At 38.5% G+C, this 24,512-nt stretch overlaps 1 protein-coding gene across 7 annotated transcripts in view; it reads left to right on the forward strand.

The window, feature by feature from the left end:
- CDC42SE2 (CDC42 small effector 2) overlaps positions 1 to 24,512 on the forward strand; it is a 111,582-nt gene that overhangs the window by 67,367 nt on the left and 19,703 nt on the right. The window lies entirely within an intron of this gene.

Here is a 24,512-nt window from a genome sequence, read left to right on the forward strand (position 1 = left end):
TGGAGGAGATATTTAGTGAATAAATAGGTGTCTGTGATACCAGGTGATGGTAACTGCTCTAAGGAAAAAGAAAGTAGAAAAAAGAGGAGGAGAAATGGGAATATTAAGAGTGTACAGGAAACGCCTCTCTGATGAAGTGATATTTAAGCTAAGGTTAAGGCAGTAAGGCACATGCTTATGTAGAAGGACTTGCGAGTACAAGAGTTCTGGAAGTGCAAGGGTTGTATGTGTACGAGGAATGTCAAAGAGGGCAGAGTGGCTGTGAGCCAGGGCTGCGGTGGTGGGAAATGAGGTCAGAGATAGTTAAGGGCCGGGTCATGTATGGCCTTCCAGGCTGGGGAAAGACTGATTTTTACACTTTGTGAAATAGGAAATCATTGAATGGTTTTGTTCTTTCAAGTGAAGAACATATCCTTTTCCCAGTAGTTTGAATGTTTAATGTTACTGTATGCCCAGATGGAGAGTTAGCACTGCCTGACCAGACTGCATCCTGTAGGCCAGTGAGTTACCTTCTCCTTCCTGTACTCCCAGCCAGTGAGTCCTCCTCAGCAGTCTGCAATCATGTGTGTAGTGTGTTCTGCAATAAGATTCATTTCCTACAGTGACTTTTCTTCATTTTTGTTGTTGTTCTGATGTGCAGTTCTAATCCATAATAGTAGGGGTGTGTGTCTTTAAGTGATGATGTGGTAACTGCCATATAAAAAAAAACAAAGGAAGGGCACTGTGCTCCATATTTTAGAGAGTCTAAGGTTTCTTCGAGGGAAATGGGTGAAAAATTGGAAGGGGATGGAATGGGTCAGTAGACAGGGGTTGCTAGAAAACCTTAGACCTTAGACATGAAAAGCATGAAAGCTGTTACTGCAGCCTGAGAGTATGAACCAACAGTTCTATGAAAGGTGGCTAGAGGAAACTCTAGGTGAAGGCATTCTATAATTTCAGGGGATTTATGTCAAACAAGAGTGTTTGCTCAAGTGTGGTGCATTTCCACCAGTACTATGCGATAAGGACCTCAGATGGCATAGATTCATGTAGAACTTCCTTTTTTAGGAATCACATTTCCAAACACCCTAAATGAGGTATGAGTATGATAGATACGTTGTCATTTTTCCTTTTTCTGGAAACGTAAATGTGCATGCTCTTGATTTGTTTAATTACACAGAAAATCACATTATGTAACCACAATCATCTCAAAACATTTAGTAGATGAATTTATGTAATAGAAATGGAAAATTACACTTATCAGTGGAGAAGTGAAAAATATCCCTACTTTGTAGAAAGGCAGTGTAGAGGACTGATTCAAATGTCTTAACTGTATTGCTAAACCTAGAAATTACCAAGATTATCTTATTCACTGGAACTGCCTGTCCTGCCTCAGGAGTGGCTACTGGATTTCTTCATAGAGACAATAAGCTGCTTATACCTGAGGAGAAAGTTTCAATTTGTATACATGAGCTTGAAGACAAACTAGAAAGGCTCTTGGCATAAGGATTTTGGTGTTCCTACCCTGTTTTGTGCTGATAGCACAGTCGAGAAGTGCTGGTAAGTTAGTGTCCATAGCATTCCGGATGAGTTCAAGCTGGGAGAGGGGGTGAGATGGTAGTAGAAAGCCATTTATCTTCAGAAACTAGAATGCTTTTGTAAGTTTGTAAATGTCAGAGAGGAAATGGTTTTCTTTAATGCTTTTATTAAATTGATCTTTATTCAGTTTAGATTGGAGTTTTTTAATATATACGTCAAAGTAAAACAAGCTATTTCTTAGCAAGCCATGTGGTGGCTGCCATTTATAGTTATTTAAAAAGTGACAGCAGCAAAAATAATAATTCAAAAGTAGACAGTTGTATACTGAACCTCATACACTCAGCTTCAACAATATCAGTTCTTATCTGATGTTGTTCGTCTCAGTGCATCTACTTTGCTCTTTTCTGTATTATTTTGAAGCCAAATTCCAAGCATTATTTCACTTTATACATAAATATGGCAGTATTTATCTCTAAGAGATGATTCATATTTAACATAACCACAATACCATTATCATACCAAAAAAGTACTTTAAAAGTTTGTTTTATATATAAATATATATATAATAAATAGTTATGAAACATAATATGAAGCACATATTACCCAAGTTAAGACATGGAGCATTGCCAACACCCCAGAAGCCCCCTAGTGTTCTTTTCATTTACATCCCTGCTCCAACACCTGGAGGAGCCACTGCCCTGCTGCTTTTTTTATGGTGATCACTTCCTTATTGTGTTTTATGATTTTACCATTTGTATATGCCCTGAGCAGTATAGGTTAATTTACCTGTTTTAACTTTGAGTGGAGTTCCAGTGGATATAATTGTGTTTTCTTCTTTAATTCAATGCTAAATTTATGAGATTAATCCGTATTGAGGCAGGTAACTGAACTTCATTTCCACTTTTCTTGAACGTTTTGTTGTATGACTACACCATGTACATCCATATAGTCCTTTTGAAATTCTGAGTTGTTCACAGTATGGGACTGTTAACGAATGATGCTCTTTCGTGCCTTTGTGTATGTGTTGCCCGGTGAACACGTGCTTGAGGTTCTCTAGGGTATATACCTAGGAGTGAAATTATTGGTTCTGAAGTCTAAGGACATTAGTTAGCTTTTACCATGCAAGACAACATTGTTTTAAATTTGGTGTTATCAATTTGTGTTCCTACCAGCATGATGTTTTCCGACTCATTTTTTATCAGTCCGAGAGGAAATGTTTAACCCTTGCATTATCTTGCATTTTAATTTAATGAGAGTGAAAAGTAACCTGATTTTTTTAAACTTCTAGGTTGTGAGCTTCAGGACTGTACGCAAATCAGAGATTTCTTGAAATAAAATTCTCCAATTCAGCTCCTCCACACTTTTGTTCATCAGCTCATTCCGTTTGTATTATACCATAAGACGAGTTCTTTGAGAGTACAGAAAAACGCATTTAGATAAATTGAAGTCCATGAAGTTAAAGACATTATACTATAGCAGCTTTCATTCTTGTATTTAGTTTCAAGTATGATGAAGCATTAATCTAATTCAGTGCTTTTTGTTTACTCTGTTTCTAGTAACTATTACAGAAATAAATGCTTTCAGAAGCCACCAGGCATCTATGTCATCCTATACACAAAATATTAGTAGAACTTAATTTAAGAAAAGATGAAAAGTAAAAATAGAAGGTCTAGTATTTTCCTCTCACATTGCAGCAGATCATTTTGAACACCCCCCAGGTGAGCATTTCCCACATTGGAGACCATTGAATACAGAACAAGTCAGAGCATGGAGCTCTAGAGTTGAGAAACAGGATTATCTTATCTTCACTGTGATAAAAATAATTACCACTGGAAAAAAAAGGGAAAGAAACGCAGGGAAAATTGTTTTTGATGAACAGGAAGAGAAAGAAACATTGTGGTCAAATAGTTTTTAAAAATACATATTTATATGGCAGATAAGTCCTAATTTTTTTCTATATGCTCATTAGAAAATACTATCTATATCTTCATAAAGAAAATGTTTTTTATTTATGAGGTCATGTTAAGTAGCCAGTGTGAGCTCCTATTAACTGACAGCTTACATGAATCCTGAAACATCTCTTAAAAGAGCTATTGTTTTCAAGTCATCTCACCTACTGCATCTGGGAGATTGTCATGTTTATTTAGAAAACACTTTCTTCATTTACATGTTCTGTTATTTGTGTAAATGATGTGAAAGTCTGCATCTTTTCATAAGGCATTGAATTCTTAAAATGGCTAAAATTAAGGTGCTTCTGAAATACCAATAGCATGAACCTTTGCATTGTTTTGTTTTACGATTCTTGGGTTTTATAAACATAGAAACAGCAAGGATACAGAGGATTAAGCCTTTATTTGTCCAGAGTTAGTGGTTTGGGTCCTGATTCTCACATGGGCTTGGTATATAGAAATAGGAGGGAAAGTTAAGGATCTCAATTTTATTATTTTAAAAATCAAAAGGCAAAAGAAAGAAAGGAAATCAGTACCAGGCAGGTAAAGTCTAGTTAATAAACTATTCACGGTTGTAGAAGAATAAAATGTTTATGTAAACTTGATGTAATCTGTGATTAAAGGGCAGTTAGAATTTAGAATATCTGGGGCCTAATACTATAATAGTATTTTAATAATTATGAAGTCAGTACTATATAGGACATTTTTAGAAGCACTTCAGAATCTGTTCATCTGTGATATAAACACATGATAAAAACCATTCTGTTCTTCCATCTTTCTCTGCCTTAAACATGCTTATAATGGGTAGAAAATATTACAGATCAATTTTGGTAGCTCGCATATGCAAGACAGCTTCTAAGAGCTCAGCTCTATCTCCTTTAAGTACTGAGTAAAGGTTGGTCTCTTATCATCTCTGTACATAGTAAAAATTCTTCTAATTTTTTAGATATTTCTAGTGCTCATGTTCCAATTACTTTTGTAGATTGACCTTTCTTTTAGTTCCTTGAAGAGCTACTTTTTATACTTATACTCCTCTGTTTTAGCAGGTGAGACATCATTTGTTCTTTTTCGTTTTGGTTTGTCATTTGTTAGCTGTTTTCATTTGTGAATTGAAAATAATTTTCATACAATCATAAAATTATAGTCTTAAAGGCATCTAAGCAAACATCTAGTCAGATGCATCACTCACACACAAATTTGGAAACTATTAAGTGAACTAGTAAACTAAGTTAAGCCTAGTGAGTTAATGGCAAAGCCTTGGCATTTTAAAACTAGTTTTCTCTAGTATGTGTTTCAATAAATTTTACCCAAATGGACATGTATACACACATTGGATATGCAATTGAATTATAAGACTCTGCAAAAATACATCACTAGTTTTGATAAGTTATGGTGAAACCAGCAGTGTTTCAACATTTTAAAAGGTTCTTGGGAATTCCCTGGCGGTCCAGTGGTTAGAACTTGGCGCCTTCACTGCTCAGGGAACTAAGATCCTACAAGCTGTGAGGCACAGCCAAATTAAAAAAAAAAAAAAAAATTCTTGCCAGTAAATGTTAATTATTATCTGCCATTTTTACAGATCTTAGTTTGAATGCTTTCATACATATTAACTTAATGATGCTTTCATACATATTAACTTAATGATATAAGTGCCTGCCATTCTAACACACACACATACACACACACACACCCATCACTCTGTTTTTTGTGGTTTTGATTTTGTTTTATTTGTTCTTGGAGTGTCTAACCTCTGCAAATAGGAATAATGACACCTATCTAATAGTCTTAAATATATTAAAGTAGATAATAAAGTATATTAAATAAGGTAATTTATGTTAAGCGCTTAGCATAGTGCCTGGCATGCAGTAAGCGCTCTTATGAATGTTTAGTTGACAAATTGCAGTTTCCTCTCATTTTATTTTATTTATTTATTTTTTGCGGTACGCGGGCCTCTCAGGGCTGTGGCCTCTTCCGCTGCGGAGCACAGGCTCCAGACGCGCAGGCTCAGTGGCCATGGCTCACGGGCCCAGCTGCTCCACGGCATGTGGGATCTTCCTGGACCGGGGCACAAACCCGTGTCCCCTGCATCGGCAGGCGGACTCCCAACCACTGCGCCACCAGGGAAGCCCTCCTCTCATTTTAAATAATGGTTGATTTTATTTTGTTTTGTTGTGTTTTAAATCTCTGTTGGTTATTTTCAAGCACATTCTATTTGAAATGAACTGGACCTTTAAAGCTTGAAAAATTGGTCTCTTACCAGAAGTATTTTGGTTTGGTTTGGTTTTCAATTACCAGGAAGAGAGATCCAGGTGTGTAACATAGAGAGGATGTTGGACTGAACACACACGTACAGTCTCCTCTCTCCTGAAACCCCACTTTGCATGACATTAAAGGAGTTTAAAAAACAAAAAGGGGTAAAACCCACAAAGGAAAAGAATGCAGACAAAACATAAGCATGGATGAAAGATAATAAAACACAGATGATAGATTTGGAATTTGCAGAACATAGCCACACCCAGTTGCCTGCACAGGGGGATACTGACCAGAAGCAAACCAGAGTCTTAACTGCCTTGCTCTTGGAAGGCCTGCAACTAGGCTTGAACTGCTCAGGCTGGCCTGCAGCAGATCGTTCTCTAGATAACTGACCGGCTCTGCAGAGACCTGGTGATTTCTGTGGTTGTGGGCTCCCCAAGGAAAAAGCCAGTTTCACCATCTTCTCACCTGTCCTTGAACCCACCATTCAGCATGCCTGACCCATGTGTACTAAGCCTCATTTGGACGGTCGGTGATCATCAGGCATGAGGAAAGTTAAAAGAAATTAACCGAATGAAAGAACTCAGAGGAAATAGATGATACAGGGAATAGAAAAGAACTAAAATAAAGCAATAAAAACTGTGAATATTCCTCAGATGATTAGGATATTGGACCCATTAAATAAGAACAGTGTGCCTACACAGGAATGGGGACAGAAAGAACAAATTGAGAAGAAATAGTGTTTGGAAATGATATAGCTGAGATAAAGAGGTCCAGTGGAAGGGCTGGAAGATAAAGGAATCTGTAAACAAAATAAAACAAAGAAATAGAGAGTAAAAACAAAGTAAAACAAAGAGAGATGGAAAGTAGAAGGGAAAAGCTAAGAAAATTAGATGATCAATCCTGAAGGTTCAAAATCTGCCTAATTAGTTTCACAAAGTAGAAGAAAGGGGCATTGGAGGAGAATAAATTATCAAAGTGTTTGCCAAAAAGTTTGGGGGTTTTGTAACATCTTACAGAAAAACCCAAACAAACTTTTTGGACAACCCAATAATAATACAAGAACATTTCCCTGAACTAAAAAACAGTGTAAGTGTTTTGGCTGAAGGCCAGTTGAATGAAAAATACCCATTCCATTTAGTGACATTTCAGATTATATGGATTAGTTGTTTAGCTGTTTAACCAGTTGTACTGCAAGAAATTTGTGGATGGTATTGCAACAATTAATGTTAGTTTCATAGGAAGTTAAGCAAACAAAAAGCAATTCAACACAAACATAGTACAAGAAAAATTAATTGTAGAACATTGCTTGGCTTGATTGTGAACAATATTTACAAAAAGTTAATATAAGCATTTGATTTTTCTCTATTTTATGTATTAAGTGTTTGGGGGAATTACATAACTTTTTTTGAAACACAAAGGTATTTATTTTAGAATAACTGTATATATGGTGGTGTAAAGGAAAGACAGTGGACAAGGGAGACTCCCAGACCTGCTTTAGTTAGCTGTGGGATCTTGGCAAGTAATATGCTTTCCCTAGGTACATTAGTGTCCTGTGGCTGTCAGTGACAGATTATCCAAGTTTAGTGGCTTAAACAACACAAATTTATTGTCTTTAGTTCCAGAGGTGAGAAGTCCAATTTAGGTCTCACTGCAATAATATCAGTGGTAGACCATTGTATTATACCACATTTTCTATGTTCAGTATACAGTGATTTCCTGAAGTTAGCTCTACTCTACACACACATATGCATGTATATACAGGGTACAGAAACAATCTCAAGTGGCCCTGTGGTAGCAGAAATCTCTAGTGTAAAGGGTTTAACATGCAAAAGCATTGAAAAATATATCATTAGTACTTAGAGAAGCTATTTCAGGTTGTTAGTTTTAAGCCTATTTTGTATTTCAGTTTTCATACTTGCAATGTGTGACTTAAACAAGATACTAACCTTAAATAGAAAGAGAAAAGGGAATCCCTATGTTCGCTTCAGGTTTCTCACTGAGAGAGGAGAACGTCTAGTTCCTTCAGTTTTGCATTTAGCAATTTTGCCCTTGAAAAGATCACTATAAACTTGCTTAGAGATTCCTTATAAAAAACAAATGTTGGGGCCTCCTGTGAACTTCTCATCTGTTACCAACTTTGAAACTTATACTAAGTGGGAAAAGGCTACTTACCTACTAAACTCTAAAGGGCAAAGTAAAGACAGTACTGCACTTAGGATTGAATTTTAAGTGTGTTACCAGCAACCCACCTATTTATAAATATTTCCAGTATGAAATGCCTTGCCTTTCTGTACTTTGACTTAGATCGAAGTCCCTGCTTGTAACTCTACTTGGGTGTTTGGATTTCTCTGTGGTGATGTGGCTCTCGTCTTTTATAGAATTGCCTCCTTATATAAGCCTTTTAACCTGAGGGCCACTGCTGGCATTCCAGTGAGTGCACCACACTCTAGAAACCAGAGAAGTAGAATTATCACTTATTGTTCCCAGAGTGTATCTTCATACAGTACAAGTTGGCATACTGAAAACGTTTATTATTTTCTGAAGTTTGACCTAAATATGAGAATTTGGAATCCAAAGTAAGCTACTCAGTTATTGAAGGGCAGATTTTTTTTTCTTAATCTTTGCAGTCTACTCCTTGTTTCTCTTCCATTTGTCTTACTAATCAAAGATTAATATTAATCTTGACATATTAATCATCGATTTTTAGTTAAGATCTTAGAAACCAGACTGCCATAGGTCGTATTATCAGCTTATATTACTACCCATGGGAAAGCTGGATCTGGCTTCTTAAACATCTGTGTCCAGGACCTGGGACACTGTTAAGATTCTCAACTCTGTCTCTTTCTTGATTCTTTGCACTTTCTGACTAGAGGTGGGTGTTTTTTCCATGATTGACCTCAGCTCCAGGTTCATCATCTCAGTTTAACCACCATGAGGAAGAAAGGACATCTCCCTTAGTCCTTCCCAGGGAAGGATTCTGGACCCAGTTTGTGTCATGTGCACACCCCGTGGTCAGGGTTGTCGACTACTGTGGTTGGCAACCTATCAAAATCATATGGTTGGGGTCAGGAAGCGATGATTTCCCAAAAGGAAAGGAAGTGGGTTGCTACTTCTAGAACAAAGTATGTAGAAAGAAGTGGTGTATGTCCACAATAAAGATTTAGGCCTATTTATACAGAAGGATAGAAATAAAATGTCACTTAGCCTGAATATCTATTAACTACTCTGGTAAAAATGTTATATAAAGCTGCTTCAAATCCTTTAAGAACAATTTAAAAAGATTACTTGTTGTCGGTCTAGAATATCCTAAGCTACTGTTTAGGTGTTAAAAAAAAAAAGTTAATCCAAATCAGTAAAAATAAATTGAAAACTAAGGATATGTGAATTACACAAACAGCTTTACCTTTTGGGAAATGATAAGTTTTGAATGTCAGAAACTTGAATCTCTTTAGCAAATGCTGAAGTAAGCATTGATAGAATAACCAAAGTGAAAAAAATGAAAGGAGGGTAAAGACTTAATGCTAGTTATATACACCTTTAGCAGAATTCCGGTGAAGCTAGAGTCTATAAGCAGTTAGCTTCAGTTATCTTTTGACTTGTGCCATAGTAAGTAAACTTTGTATAAAGATAGCAAAAGGTAGAGGCCTCTGTATTATGCAGTTTATTCATATGGTTTTCATCCTACCCCAAAATTATAAGTGCTATGTATCATTTTGAGCACTGTATCATAACTCATTAAATATTAACAGGTCATAAAATCCTCTGAATCATTTTTGTATAAAGTCATGGTAATATCTTTTTCCCACAGTTACCTTATTATGTGTAATGTTTTTTTTTTAAGTTTTGTTGCTCTATTAATGTTTTGCTTACTATTTGTAGAGTATAAGATAATGTAATTTATATAATATTACCTCCAAAGTTGGTCAGACTCAGCAGTAAAGGAGTTCATGGACACAGATAGGAGATAGTGAATTTAGTAGCTCAAATCATCACTGATAATCTGTAAATAGATATATGACCTCTTTGTAATCATCCTGGTATGCTTAGGATTTATCCAATCATTATTGGAATAAAACCATGACTCACACTTGTGATTTGTTATATTGAATAGAAATCTTCGTAGAGCCCAGAGGTAAGGAATGAAAATGGTGAGAAGTAGATCATATGATGGAATGGTGGACCTGAAATTTATTTCACTACCTCCATTCTATAAGTAGGAGTAGGTTTTCCCTCCCACCTCAGTTTTATTGAGATATAATTAACATATAGCATTGTGTTAGTTTAAGGAGTACAACATAATGATCTGATAAATGAATATACTGTGAAATGCTTACCACAGTAAGTTAGTTAACTTATCACCTCATATGGTTAAACAATATTTTTCTTCTCATGACAACTTTTAAGATTTACTCTTGGCAATAATCAAATATACACGACAGTATTGCTAACTGTAGTCACCGTGCTGTACCTTATATCCCCAGAACTTACTTATCTTATAATTGGAAGTATGTACCTTTTGATCCCCTTTACCCATTTCTACCACCTCCACCCCCTATGCCTCACCCCCTGCCTCTGGCTGCCACTAGTCTGTTCTCTGTTTCTGTGAGTTAGGTTTTTTCAGATTTCAGATAAAAGTGAGATGGTATAGTATTTATTTTTTCTTTCTAACTTATTTCACTTAGCATAATGCCCTCCACGTTCATCAGTGTTGTCACGGATGGCAGTATTTCCATCTTTTTTTTATGGCTGAATAAAATTCCACTGTGTATATATAGATACACACATATCTATCCGTATATGCATATATCTGTCTATATATACTTATGTGGACACACACATCACATTTTCATTATTCAACCATTGATGGACACTTAGGTGGTTTCCATGTCTTGGCTATCGTAAATGTGCTGCAAGAACAGGAAGATGCATGTTTCTCTGAGATAGCAATTTCATTTCCTTCGACTGTATACCCAGAAGAGGAATTGCTAGATCATATGGTAGTTCTGTTTTTAATTTTTTGAGGGACCTCTGTACTGTTTTTCATAACAACTGCACCAATTTATATTCCCACCAGCAGTGCACAAGGGTTTCCTTTTCTCCACAATTCTCACCAACATTTGCTATCTTTTGTCTTTTTGATAATAGCCATTCTAACAGGTCTGAGGTGGTATCTCATTTTGGTTTTGTTTTACATTTCTCTGCTAATTAGTGATATCGAGTATCTTTTCATGTACTTGTTGGTCATCCGTATGTCATCTTTGGGAAAATATTCAGTTGTGCCCATTTTTAACTGGGTTGGTTTTGTTTTTGCTTTTAACTACTGAGTTGTATAAGTTCTTTATATATTTTGGACATTAACTCCTTATCACATATATTATTTGCAAATATTTTCTCCCATTCTGTAGCTGTAGGTTGCCTTTTCACTACATTAGTTTTCTTTGCTGTGCAAAAAATTTTAATTTCATGTAGTCCAACTTACTGATTTTTGCTTTGCCTTTGCTTTTGATATCAAATCCAAAAAATCATTGCGAAGAGTGATATCAAGGAGCTTATCCCTGTGTTTTCTTCTAGAGTTTTATGGCTTCAAGTCTTGCATTCAAGTCTTTAATCCATTTCGAATTGATTTTGGGGTATGGTGTAAGATTTTGGTCCAGTTGCATTCTTTTGCATGTGGCTATTCAGTTTTCCCAACACCATTTATTGAAGAGACTATCTTTTCCATTGTTCCGTTCCACCATTCAGTTTCATTCTTGAATTTCAATTTGCTTATTAGTTCTAACAGTTTTTTGGTGGAGTCTTTAGGATTTTCTATATGTAGTATCATGTCATCTGCAAATAAAGACCATTTTACTTTTTCCTTTCCAGTTTGGATGCCCTTTTTTTTTTTTTTCTTGCCTGATTGCTCTGTCTAGAATTTTCAATATATGGAAAAAAAGTGGTGAGAGTGGCCATGTTTGTCTTGTTTCTGATCTTAGAGGAAAAGCTTTCAGCTTATCACCACTGAGTTCGTGTTAGCTGTGGACTTGTTATATACAGGCATACCTTGGAGATATTGTGGATCAAGTTACAGACCACCACACTAAAGCAAATATTGCAGTAGAGAGTCAAGTGAATTTTATGGTTTCCCAATATATATAAAAGTTATATTAATATTATACTGTAGTCCGTTAAGTGTGCAATAGCATTATTTCTAAGGAAAAATACGTATCTTAATTAAAAAATGATTTACTGATAAAAAATGCTAACCATCATTTGAGCCTTCAGCAAGTCATGATGTTTTTGCAATAGTCATATCAAAGATCACCATAACAAGTATGATAATAGTGAAAAAAATGAAATATTGTGAGAATTACCAAAATATGATACAGAAACACAAAGTGAGCAAATATTGTTGGCAAAATGGTGCCAATGGATTTGCTCAATGCACAGTTGCCACAAACCTTCAATTTGTAAAAAAACGCAGTATCTGTGGGGTACAATAAAGCAAAGTGCAATGAAATGAGACATATCTGTGCAGTCTTTTTTATGTTGAGGTATGATCTCCCTATACCCACTTTATTGAGGATGTTGAATTTTGCCAAATGCTTTTTCTGCTTCTTTGAGATCATGTGACTTTTATCCTTCATTTTGTTAATGTGGTATACCATCCTTCTATCTCTGTAATAAATCCCACTTGATCATGGTGTATGATCCTTTCATTGTGCTGTTGAATTCAATTTCTTTAGATTTTCTTGAGAATTTTTGCATCTTTGTTCATCAGGATTATTGGCCTGTAATTTCTTTACTGACCTTGTATGGTTCTGGTATCAGGGTTATGCTGGCCTTGTAAAATGAATTTGGAAGTGTAGTCTTTGATTGTTTTGGAAGAATGTGAGAAGGATTGGTATTGATTCTTCTTAAATTTTTGGTAGAATTCACCAGTGAAGCCATGTGGTCCTATAGTTTGTTGAGAGGTTTTTGATCACTGATTCAGTCTCCTTACTTGTTATTGGTCTGTTTAGATTTTCTATTTCTTCATGGTTTAGTCTTGGTAGGTTTGTATGTTTCTAGGAAGTTATCTGTTTCTTCTAGGTTGTCCAGTTTTTTGGCACGTAATTGTTCATAGTAGTCTTTATGATTCTTTGTATTTCTGTAGTATCAGTTGTAATGTCTCCTCTTTTCTAATTTAATTTGAATTCTCTTTTTTTTTGTAAGTCTAAAGGTTTTTCTATTTTATCTTTTAAAAAAGTAGTTCTCTGTTTTGTTAATCTTTTCTGTTGTCTTTTATTTTGTTTTTCATTTATTTACACTTGGATCTTTGTTATTTTCTTCCTTCTACTAACTTTGGGTTTAGTTCGCTCTTTTTCTAATTCCTTGAGGTAAAAAGTTACATTATTTATTTGAGCTCTTTGTTGTTGTTAACATAGTTGGTTATTGCTATGAACTTCCCTGTTAGTACTGCCTTTGCTGCATCCCATAAGAATGGTATGTAATATATCTATTTTTACTTTTCTCAAAATGTTTTTTGATTTCGCTTGTAATTTCTTCTGTTACCTATTGGTTATTTAGTAGTATGTTTTTAAAGTGGGTTTTCCACTTTTTTTCTTGGAATTGATTTCTCATTTCATACTATTGTGGTCAGAAAAGATGCTTGATATGACCTCAGTCTTTTTAAATTTATTAAGACTTAAACTGTAGCTTAACATATGATCTGTCCTCCATTTTATTAAGGTCTATTTTTGGAGTTTTATTTTGTTCTTTTGTTTGGAACATGTTCCTCTGTTTCTTCATTTTCCTGGGCTCTCTGTGCTGGTTTCTGTGCATTATGTAAAACAGCCACCTCTGCCAGGTGTGACATACTGGTCATGTGTAGGAGTTGAACCTTATCATTCAGCCTGGCCCAAGGTCTTGGTTGTCTCTCAAACCTTGTGATTGTCCAAAGCCACCTCTTTGTCATTGAGGGTGTGCCTAAACCTTTCAGTGTCCAAAGGGGGAGGATCTCAGTTAGTACCTAGATGCAGGCTGACTGGAAGTCAGACCCTCAGGCAGCATCTTTCAAACTATGCAAGTAGACCCCTTTCACGGAAATTCTGGGAGCTAGGTATTTATGTCTGTTCCCTCTGCACTGAGCCTTTGGGGGGATAGCTAGTTAAGAACTGGTTGATTATTTTTGTGCTGTGGGACCTGTGACCTGAAGCCCTGCTGGCCACCAAAGCCAGGCAATCAAAAAGTGTCACCCCTGGGAGGCAGCTGCAAAAGCAGTACTCTGGGTAACCTGGAATGGGCAAGAGGAAAAACGTGGAGATGGTGCCCAGTGGCCTCCTTTCTGGGCAGTATCTTAGTCTATCTCTGTGTGCTAAATTAGAAGCTTGACCCTCAGGTAGTAGCTTTTAAAATATGCAAATAGACCTCTTCCAGGGAAAGACTAGGGGAGATAGGCATGTCTGACTACTGTCTGTGCACCGAGCTCTGGGGTGATAGCTGGTTGAGAAGTATTTCTTTGTTTGCTACAGTGAATAGGCTCTTCTTTTTGATGAAAACTATTGATTAAAAAACATTCTTTGGTGGCTTGGTTGTTGAGTTGTTTGTTCTTAATGAGAAAAACCATTCAGCCTAATGGCTCTCTAAATAATTTAAAAACACACACAAAAATTGTAAAATATTATTCAGGGAGTTCAAGAGATTAACAAATGTGAATATAAGGTAGGAATGTGAGCAATAGTCAAGAGATTCCAAGTGAGAGTTTGCCAGAGTTTCTTGGATTTGAAGGGAATATTAAAACATCACACACTGCTTTTCAAGGTATTATCGAATGCGTTCCTGTATTTAAAGTGATTGGAAATATGCCTGGCATGTAGTAAGACTCTTAAGAATTACCCATTGTTTTAAAATATTTAGCTGTAAATCTTCAGCACCAGTGTTTCTAAACCATTGAGCTGGTGTCCTGTTAGCCATGAACGTTCCTGGACCTGCCCCAAACCTGGTGGATTTGAAATTCTGCAAGGTCAGCAGCCTGTGTTCTAACAAACCCCTGCAGTGATTCTGATATACAGTAAAGCTTGCTCTTGAGGTGTCACCCCGTATAAAAGCTAGAACAGTGATGACAGTAGAACTACTCTATGGTAGATAGCATTACTGTAAAGCAGAAAAGTAAAACAGGTAAGTAATTTTTTTTTTTGCAGAACTGTGAAATCCACTAGAATTGACATCATATATATATATATTTTTTATTTTTTTTTTTAAATCTTCATATGTAATAGGTCCTTGAGAAATATTTGGTCATAATATTGGATAAGACAAACAGTTTTTAGAGAACTGAGCTGACATTGTTTCTTTAAAATCCTTTTATTCATTCAGCAGCCATTAATTTTCCAATGTATCAGGCACAGCTGTGGTCATAGAAGAACTCTTAGCACGGTAGGAAAATCAAACTGTGGGCAGATAAATTATAATACAGTATTTTTAAGTATTATAATTGAAATAATGAGCCTTGTACTCTAAATACTTAAACCAAGGAATACCCAGCAGCCTCAACTCAGAAGGTTATGTTTGAGCTGAGTCTTAAGGGATGAATAGGCAGTGCCACGTGGGAATGGGTTTGGGTGAGGGCATTTCACGTAGTTTGTTGACATTGCAGCCGTAACTATTGCTTTCATTTTTGTGTAAGACTCACTAGGAAAATCCTTTTCCTTTACTATAAAAAAAAAAATCAAATCTATTTTTATGTTATTTTAGCTTTTGTTAGTCATTTTTTCCCCACTGTTGTATGAACTGGATGGATAATAGGATGCAATTTGAAAGCAGCTCATGTATTTAGGGGAACACTGTCAGTAGAATAGTATAAAAAGTTACTGATTTTTTAAGAAATGCCCAGTGCCTAGTTATACTCTCAATATTTCAAAAAGTTAGCTTATTTCAGAGGCTCCCAAACTTCTGTGTTTGTTGCCCTTAACACATCAGTAATTTTTTTCATGGTGTTCCCAGGCCAAGAGAAATGCTTTATGGATTTATTTATTAACTAGTTTGGTCTAAACAACTTAGTACTTATGTTCTAAAAACTGAGTCACCATTTGAAAAAATAATACACATATATAGAAAGAAAAACTAAATTTTTATTTCTTTCCCAAATAACCTTGATTACCTATGGGATATGTGTGCCTATTAGGCTTTACACAACTCCTCAAACTGTAGGATCAGACTGAACACCACCAGCCTCTTTTCCAGTTCTATACTGACTTTTGTACAATACTTGGGCTTTTTACACAGCAGGCACTGAAAAACTGTGCTTTGCAAAGATGCGTTGTTGAAAAGAGTGTGTTCTCTAAGATTGAAATTTTGAATTATCTTGAGTTAGTTCACACAGTATTGTACGTATGTTTGTTACCGACCAGGGTTCTTGGCCTTCTTAATCAATAGAAGTTGACCAGAAGCCAGACAAGAAATTCAGGCAAGGCTTTATTGGAACCCCTGCTATAGTGGGGAGGTGAGGGGGAACAAACAACAGTTACCCTTGCTTGCTCACTCCCTGAGGCAGGGCAAGCTTGTTCCTTATATGGGATGAAGGTAGGAGTCGGGCTGGAGGGCCGGCTTAGGTGGTTTGCCCACCCCTTTGTGGTGGTGTGTGCAGGGGGCATGTGCAGTGCCCTGCTTTTGCTCCTGACCCCCTGCTTTTTTATAAACTAATTAACTTATGTATGTATGTGTGGCTGCATTGGGTCTGTGTTTCTGCACACGGGCTTTCTCTAGTTGTGGCGAGTGGGGGCTACTATTCACTGCAGTGCGTGGGCTTCTCATCGTGGTGGCCTCTCCCGTTGCAGAGCATGGGCTCCAGGCGAGTGGGCCTCAGCAGTCGTGGCTCATGGGCTCTAGAGCGCAGGCTCAGGAATTGTGGCGCACGGGCTTAGTTGCTCCGTGGCATGTGGGATCTTCCTGGACCAGGGATCAAACCTGTGTCCCCTGCATTGGCAGGCTGTGCTACCAGGGAAGTCCTGACCCCCTGCTTTTGCTCTGGGCTCTTCGAAAGTGGTGGCATTTGGGTGTTTTGGTCTCTTTTTATCTTCTGTTCGGAATTTGCCCCAACTGGGCATGCAGGCAGTTATTTTTAGTCCCCTACAGTTTCTTTGTATTCTGTTGCTCGAGGAGAGGTGTGTCCAGGTGCAAGCACTGCAGCAAAGGGGCCCAGGTCCCAGGCTGCTTCATGTTGAGTATCATTGTGTTTCCCTCAAATTGAAAATACCACATGGGGTCCCTTGATGTTTGCCAGCTACTTGACACAGTCTGGGAATCGTGGGTTTATTTGATATATTCATAGGTAGGGGATGTGGTTATACTCTCTCAGCTTTCTCTCTCCCGGTCGCAGGGTTAAGTCAGTAGTATATCACTCTCTTTCAACCTTTCAAATATTTAGTCCACATTGGCATAAGTGATTGCTATCTTGTAGCCCGAAAGCCCTAGCTTTTTTCCCCTGTTCCAGATGGCAGACCATTTTGTTCTTTATTTACATTTTATCTCCATTTCTAGAAGGACCTGAGGTTGTTCCACCTGTGCTTTTACCTTAGGCCTCCTGTTACCCTCTGGGATCTGGCCTTAAATTGCTCCTCAGTGGCATGTGTTTGCACACGAAGCTGCCCAGAGAAAGTCTTAGAGGAAGTTTCAACTTTTAAGTGATTGAGTAATCACTGTTTTCCTAGAAGCTATATTTGATCAATATTGTAGAAATGTGAGGGAGATGGAACATTTATATTGCTACAAAAAATGTTTAAAATGTTAAGCCTTAAAAACAATGTGATTGTAATGTTTATATATTCATAAATGCATTCATTTAAAAAACGTGTGTTGATGAATTGCTTTGTGCTCTGTATGGCGCTGGTCCTTGTGAGCTAACATTTTATATGCCCTCTCCATATAGGAGCACATGTGCCATCCAGTGGACAGTTTCAGTTTGGTGCGAGATGTAAATTTTACTTTGGTGGAGGTGAACACAAGGTTCTCTGGGAGCAGAGAGGAGGAGCATCTAACCTCAGAGCAGAGGGTATGAGGCCTGAGTTAGTCAAGGAGCAGTAGGAAGGATCCTTTCAGGTCAAGGGCAGAGAAGTGAGAGAGAGCGAGATCATAGCATATTTAGGGAATTTCAAGTAGCAGATGAAAGCTTAGAATGCAAGAAAGTATTAAAAGAGGAGGCTAGGGCTTCCCTGGTGGCGCAGTGGTTGAGAGTCCGGCTGCCGATGCAGGGGACACGGGTTTGTGCCCCGGTCCGGGAGGATTCCACATGCCGCGGAGCGGCTGGGCCCGTGAGCCATGGCCGCTGAGCCTGTGCGTCTGGAGCCTGTGCTCCGCAACGGGAGAGGCCACAACAGTGAGAGGCCTGCGTACCGCAAAAAAAAAAAAAAAAAAAAAAAGAGGAGGCTAGAGAGAGAAACAGGATTTCATAGGCTTTGGGATTTTGAATTTAGCCTGCAAGTTTTGGAAAGCCATTGAGGGATTTTAAAGTGGTGAGCAGCATCAGTTTTGTACTTTAGAAAGGTCTATCTAAATCCAGTGCAAAGAATATTGGGAGGGGAAGGAATGTTGTAAAGTTTGAAGCAAATTAGTTTGGAGGCTACTATAGTGATGTAGGTGGAAGGCGGTATGGACTGCAGTAAGGCTGTGGCAGTGACATGGGGATGGAGAGAGTGAAAGGGTAGAATCCACAGGATGTGATGCTGATGTGATGTGATAGTATGAGGAAGGAGGAGGAGTGAGGGACAGTCTTCACACCTGGCTTGAAGTACTGGTGGAAGTGTTCACCAAAATGGGGCACGAAGAGAAAGAATAGATTACAGAAATAAGATTATATATGTTCAGTTGTGGACATAGGAAATTTGAGTATCCTCTCAACGTTCACATGGACATGTCCGGTAAGCACTTGGATGTGTAGCCTAATGCCCAGAAAAGAGAAAATAGACTTACTAGTCATCAGCATAGAGCTAATAAGGTGAAGACATGGGAGAGGAAAGAAAGGGGACCTAGGATGTATTGGAGAAGGCCACCATACACGATATACACAGAAGGAGAGGGATGGAGGTGGTAGCCAGATATGAGTGTGAAACCAGAGAAGAGGGGTCTTTTGGTAGAATAATCTCAGAATAATCTTTTCTGTAAATTTTACATTCCAGGTTTTTAAAATAAATATTTGCCAAGTAATTTTTATTTTCAAAGAAGGAACATGTGATGGGAGTGCATGAATGAAGCATATAATGAGCAGTGTTAAACTAAATGGATACTGTAGCTAGCCTTATATTGATGAGGTAGCTCTGCAGTGTATTTCTGAAAAACTTCACATATATCTTCTATAGTTTGGGGAGGAAGACAGGAAGTGGGTAGAGAATTTTAGAATTGTAAAGCATCTGAAAGAATGAGGACAAGATTACGTTCTGATGGAAATCAGACATGAAAGTAAATGTTTATTCGTACTTGTGTCACAGCATTTTTACTAGTACACAGTGCATAAGTTTTTATGTAAAGTTGTAAGACTAGGAGGAAAATAAATGAATTAGCATATCTTTTAAAAAACTTATTTTTAAAAACTTATTAGGGAAAGAAGAGGACCCCCTTACACCTCGGCCCGCCACCTGCCCGTGTGTGTAGTCCCCAACTTCAGTAGTTATTGATGGGGGGACCATCTTGTTTCACCTATTAACCCCCCTCCACTGGATAATTAAAAGCAAATTCTGGATATCACATTTCATTGAACAAGTTTTTAGTATGTAACTCTATGATTTAAACAGCTTCAGTGAGGCATAATTGACATACATTAAATGGGAAGAGACATTTTCCCTAATCCCCTTCACTGTAATACAACTACTCGTTTTTGTGTACCTCTAGTCTTTGGCCTTATGCAGAATAACAGTTAATATTTTAAGGATGGCAAGAATTATTCACATGGTCGAAAGTTTTAGTAAAGTTCCCTATAAGGAATCAAGAAGAATAAAGTATGTTTCCAGGAAAAACTGTGACTGGGCTACTGACAGCAGTTAATACATATCAGAGTGGAGTGCACCATTTCCTGTTTTTCTCTGCAGAGGCCTGACTCTGGAATTCCCCTTGTTTGCCCACGATTTAAATCTAGTCTGTACCCTGTGCTCTCAATATAGCACACCAGAAAAGTGGGCTGTTCTTTAAATGTCTACCTTGTGGCTGAAAAATATTATGTTTTTGTATCTTAAAATATTTAATTATACTTAGAATCCAGGTTTTTGATTAAGAAAGTTATAACAGAAGTCTAAAGAACACCTCAGCCTGTGTCTGGATCCTATCCCTCCTGCCTTCTCTGGAAGGCTTGTAATATTGATAATCTTTATTTTTCTTTACCTTCTGTCTCTGTCTTTTCTGATTTGCCTCATCAGAAATTAAGCATAGTCAAGTCTTTGTCATATTTAAGGGAAAAAATTCAATCTGTCCTCATTACCTCTTCTCCCTTGAGCTACAGCTGTCTGTCTTCTCCTGTTCAGAGACCAGACTTTGTCCACTTGTCTGTGTTGGAGTTCTCCATTTCCCCGCCTCCTGGATGCCCCTCACTCCCCCGCTGATGTCTGGAGCTCCTGTCACTGTGCTGGCACAGCATCACCAAGGTGCTCACTTCATGTTGCTGAATCCTGGAAACATGTTTCTCTTCACCTGACCTCCCACCAGCTTGCAGAGTATTGCCTAACCCCTCCTTCACACTTTGAAGAAGTCACATCTGACTTTCCTCCTAACTTTTAGGCTGTTCCTTTTTGGCCTCCTTTAATGGCTTATTTTCCTGACCAACCTTATATAGAGTTCCTCTGTGCACTTTTCTTCCTAGGAAGTCTCATTAACTTGGACAGCTTTATTCTGGTGACTCTCAATTTCCTATCTCTAGTTTAGCCCTTTTCAGAATCCTATATCTGTGTATTCAACTTGACCTCTTGATAACCTCACTTGAATGTCTCATAGATGTCTCAAATTCGGTGTGTCTTAAACAGAATCTTTCATCTTCTTCCTAAAGACTGACCCTCTTCCAGTATTATGTAATCCATTAAATCGAGTACACTCTATTCAGATCTGAAATCTGTGCATCTTTCTTAACTGTTACGTCTCAATTCTCAAATCCAGTCAACAACCAGATGCTTTTGATTTTACCCACTGAACACAGCTTGAATCTGTACATGTTCCATTTATGCTGCTGTTAGTTGAATGCAAGTAATCTCCTTTCACCAACATTACTCTAATAATTTTTCTTTTGGACCCCTCCAACCTGCTTTCCATCTGTAGCTATTATGCCTTTTAAAACCATTTTGATCATGTTATCCCCCTGCTTTAAAAGTTGTGCTCCTTCTAGCCTTAAAGAAGGAAAGACAGAAAACTTCTACTTCTAACCCTACAATCCAGGTTAGAGTAGATGGCATGAAGAACCCTTTCAGTACTAAAGGAAAAGTCTCATTCCCAACTCAGTAAAGTTCAAGTTGAAAAGTAGTCATTATTTTCAGATTATAAATTAATTACCTAACATAATTGCTGTGACAGAAGGAAGTCGGTGTCTTCCTGTCCTTTGCTTTTCACTGTGAGAGTAGTCTCTCTTTTTTTTTTTTTTTTTGCGGTACACAGGCCTCTCTCTGTTGTGGCCTCTCCCGTTGTGGAGCACAGGCTCCGGACACGCAGGCTCAGCGGCCATGGCTCACGGGCCCAGCCGCTCCGCGGCATGTGGGATCTTCCCGGACCGGGGCACGAACCCATGTCCCCTGCATCGGCAGGTGGACTCTCAACCACTGCGCCACCAGGGAAGCCCCAAGAGTAGTCTCTTTTGAACCAGTTTAGTTGTCTCCTTTTGAACATCCTCCCTCATTATTCAGAGTGTCATATTATGCTTATATTAATAAGCATAAGTGTATATTAATATGCCTCTTTCAGAAGCATATCGACCTAGAAGCACATCCATTCATTAATCTTTCAAGAAACATTTCTGGGTGAGATGGCTGGTGGCCTGAGTGCTCCATGGTGACTCCTCTCTCCCAGCATCTTCTTGCAATAATTCGACTGTTAGAATAAATCCCTTATTGTGGATTCGTGGGCCAGGTGTAGCCATCTGCTCAGGCCCAGACACACCCTTCCAGAGGAAATGATGTGGATTCAGAACTGTTAGAAGTCCTATGTGTTCACAGGGCAAGGGACGATCTGGAAGAGATCTTATTCTCTGAAATAGGCCAGCCCATCACCTGCTTCAGCAGACCCTCTGGCTGAGCCAGGTGGCACCATCTGTACCTCGGGAGCTGTTGCCCCTGCAGGCTAGCCTCACAAGGCCTTCGGGGAAGTCTTCAGTCTGGCAGACGCCATGAGCCCATGGAACATAACCGCCATCCTTTGTCTTCATCTGTAGACGTCTAGCCTTTTCTGCTCAGTCTGGGGTGTGCCGAGACCCTGGAAGCCTCCTTCTCCTTCAGTACGTCAGGGGGCGTACTGTGGAAGAAACCCCAACAATTTGTCCTACTCAGGTATCAAGAAAACTCATGTCCTCTGCTGGTGAAGATGCACTTGGATGTGCTTTGAGAAACATAGTTTTCTAACAAGACAAATTTAATGATAATGTAACAGTATGTTACCAAGAAGAAAACAGACACAAAACTACTGTTAACATCGTCTTTTCCCTACCTCAATCCTAGAAAAGAGAAGGTAGCATTGCTTCTCAAGGCTCATTTAGGGATTTGTGCTGTATCATCTCAGAAGAGAATAGTATGAAGGGGAAGTATGTTGAATGGGGTGGGTAAAAATAGACAAACTTAGGAGTTTGTAGAAAAAAATGGGAAACAGGGTGGAAGAGACTATCCTGCATTGGTGGCACTTGGCCTCCCACATCAAAGGATGGCTGCGGGTGACAAGTCTGTGGTTAGGGGCAGGGAATCTGTGTGAGCCTCCTTAAGTAGCACCATGTAAGGAAAAGAGAGCAGGAAATTGGTGCGTTGTGCTAAGAAACAGAAAATTGAAGAGCATAGACAAGGGATCTAGACCCTTCCTTGGCTTACTGACACCATTTTAACCTGAAATTTTTATACAACCCTATGGGACACTGCCCCAGAGGAACTATTGAATTTCTTAACCCTTCAAAAAGGGGCTTGAAGTAACTAAATTTGGAGAAGTACAGGAATGAATATTTTACTCCTGGGTGTTATAGACTATAATTCATTCAGTCAGGCGTCTTTGATAGGAAAAAAGGAAAACATGTAATACAAATTCTCAAAGAGATTAAAAATATTGCGTAGCAAAGAGCTTCCAAAACATAATCATAATTGGAGAAAAATAATAATGTATCTACCACTGAAAAAAAATTACTGATCTAGAGCTGGGGTCAGCAAGCCAGAACTTATGGGCCATTATGTCACCTGCCACCCTTTTTTGTGCATAAATGTTTACTGGAACACAGCTATACTCATTTGTTCTCACATTGTCTGTGGCTGCTTACACACTGTGATGACAGAGTAGAGCCAGAGCTTTGACAGAGACTGTATGACCTGCAGGCTTAAAATATTTCCTCTCTGGGGCTTCCCTGGTGGCGCAGTGGTTGAGAATCTGCCTGCCAATGCAGGGGACACGGGTTCGAGCCCTGGTCTGGGAAGATCCCACATGCTGCGGAGCAACTGGACCCGTGAGCCACAATTACTGAGCCTGCGCGTCTGGAGCCTGTGCTCCGCAACAAGAGAGGCCGCGATAGTGAGAGGACCGTGCACTGCGATGAAGAATGGACCCCGCTTGCCACAACTGGTGAAGGCCCTCGCACAGAAACGAAGACCCAACGCAGCCATAAATAAATAAATTTAAATCATTAAAAAAATTTTTTTTTCTCTCTGGACTGTACGAAAACAGTTGTGGATTCCTAAAGAGGGTCAAGTGGCATTATTTTCTAATGCAGTGAAACTATAAAGAGGAAACAAGTAATGGAAGAAACTAGGAAGATTATACACACACACGTGCATACACACAGACACACACACGCTCTCCCTCCCTCCGTCCCTCCTCCCCCCGACCCCCCCTTAGACACACAAACACACATTCAGATGTCCACATAACAGAAGCTCTGGAAATAGCAAAAAAGAACACAAGGAGCAATATCAAAGAAATAATACAAGAAAACTTTACTAAGCTATAGGAAAACCCATGTTCAGATAGAGAGGGACTTCCATATGCCATACAGAACACTGGAAGGGAAAACCAGCAAACCTGGAGATAGTCCAGAGTCACTGTTCAACTCTGAGGATGAACATAACTTCAAGGGAAAACAACAGGCTTTTGGGATTCTAATCTGTGGCAATAAAAGCTAGAGGGCAGTAAAACAATATATACTAGCTTCTAAAATTAATGTATGAACTCTCCACTTCTGTGGCTTTGTAGAAAATTATGTTCTAATCCTGAGGAGCTGTCACCTGTGTCTGTCTATCTGGATAAGTTTTTAGGATTTATCAAGAGCATAGCAACATTTCAGTAGATGAAGACTTAAAATACTATGTTCAGAGGCAACCTAACCTAATCCAACAACTTTGTAACTTGCCTTAGTTTTGATGCAGATGGCATTTTCAGGAGACGTATTCTGTTGAAAGGGAAGAAAATGGGGATACACAGAGATGGTATTAGGACAGTAAGCCAGCTGTGCCCGTGGCCCCTCTCAGTTGATCACAGTATCTAAGGAGCCACGGAACACTCGGGTCTGATGATAACCTTCTTCTGTGGAAAAATGTCGGATGGTCAGTTTAACACAGCAGCAGGGTGGGGAAGTGTCTTGTGAGGCGGAGGGCACATTGGTAGAACAAGGATTGCAGCCTG

The sequence above is a fragment of the Globicephala melas genome, chromosome 3 (assembly GCF_963455315.2).
Source record: "Globicephala melas chromosome 3, mGloMel1.2, whole genome shotgun sequence".
NCBI lineage: Eukaryota > Metazoa > Chordata > Mammalia > Artiodactyla > Delphinidae > Globicephala > Globicephala melas.